Raw genomic sequence first — 1,832 nt, forward strand, 5'->3', positions numbered from 1 at the left:
AAAAAAAAAAAAATCTGTGTCCTGACCAAAAGAAGGATTGTCACAGATACACCAAAATACACCAAATTAAAAAAAAAATGCCAGTGCTAGATGGAAGGTAAGTCAGTCATTACAGCAGATTCCTGAGGTTAAATATATAATGGATGCCTCATTTAAAAATAAAAAAGTGGTGGTACAGTGTAGTGAAACTACGTATTATTGAGCTTGATATAGAAATCATTGGGTGAAAGTCAACAGCCTGTCATATGCAGCAGTTCAGATTACATGGAGAAATTACAGATTTGTAATAGCCGTCCATCTGGCCTTAAAAGCTATGGCCCTGATACTGCAAAAACTTTAACATACTTAATGGCAGTAAAGTTAAGCATATACATAAGTGTTTGCACGACCGGATCCTGTGAATCTATGAAGCGCAGAAAATGACAGAAGTGGCCTCCATCACTTAAATTAAATTTAAACAAAGAGTTTAATTGCAGTCATGAGGGATTCCCCATCAGAAACAGGGAGAAATTTTTTGCTTTTTTTTCCCTTACAAACTACAGTCTGAGCCCTTCAGAATGGGAAAGAGGGGGCAAATGCACCACAACAGCTTTTTAAGAATAATGCCCAACTTCGTTCATCAGCTGATACATTTGCGTTATGTGTTGTGTATGTGAAATTTACATTAGCATAGAGAAAAAGTATAAGGCTTAGAATGAGTCCATCCTTGAACATGTTTGGGTGAAAAAGTCCCTTCAAATACCTGTCTGTAAACTTTACAGACCATGAAGTCTGAGCAGTAGAGCGTTAGAATGGTTAAATCTATGTATATGTATTAATTGAGTCTGAAGAGATTACGTGTATGCAGATCATTATACCACTCACAGACTAAAGTGCAGTTGTTTTTCATTATTTTTTATAAACAGGTGTAGTCATGATAGCAACCACTAAATCACATGGAACCACACACCCAATACAAAACAGGCTTGAAAAACATCTTTCTTTAAAAGATAAATGCAGACTTCTCTATATATTATAAATGACTCCTGTAGGGAAGATTTTTTTTAAATGCAAAAGAATTTCCTTATAGTGAAAGAGAACTTTAATTCTATTTTACACACGTCATTCCAAGTTCAGGTTCATTCCTCACAACTGTATTCTCTGTTACTTACAAATGTTTTGTTTCATTTTGTTTTAAAAGGTGAGTTGTACACACAGAGGGGAAAAATTAACTGATGAGGTGAACAGTTAGATTGCAAATCAGCCATGTATTTATGCACTGTCACTGTTCTAGAAACAGGGCCAGGTTATGGCTCTCAGAATGGCCCCATGCATCTTTTAGGGATAAATTCTGTATATAAACACCCTTCTCTTCCATCCTGCAATGCATGCACTCCTCCCAAATCTTGAAAACCACATGTTACAGCAACCTCTCCTTCCTTCCTTCCTAGCCTGCCAGAGAATAAGCCTGAATGATAAGGGGGAAAAAAGGAAGGAGGTGTGGTTAACTACTGAAGGAAAGCTAATTACATGGCGAAAAAAATATTTAACCTTTGTAAAGGAGCATCACCCTCCTGGTGTATTGTCCTGTCCCAAGATGCAGTTTGCTGGACGCCAAAGAAAGATATTTGGTTTGATCACCATCTGAACATCCTATTCAGTTGCCGATGTTTCAGATGTTTAGTCTACTTTATTTTTACAGCTCAATTAGAGCAGCTTACTACAGGTACCACTGTGGAAAAGCTGAAATAGCTTGCTCCAGTCCCTCCAAGGGCACTACTGAAGGTGACTTAAAATAATCCTGTATCATAAGATAGGTACAGACCTCAATCTCCTTCAGGCTGGTCTAGATA

This window comes from Gavialis gangeticus, unplaced genomic scaffold, assembly GCF_001723915.1.
Source record: "Gavialis gangeticus isolate Ggan-Ray unplaced genomic scaffold, GavGan_comp1, whole genome shotgun sequence".
Lineage (NCBI taxonomy): Eukaryota > Metazoa > Chordata > Crocodylia > Gavialidae > Gavialis > Gavialis gangeticus.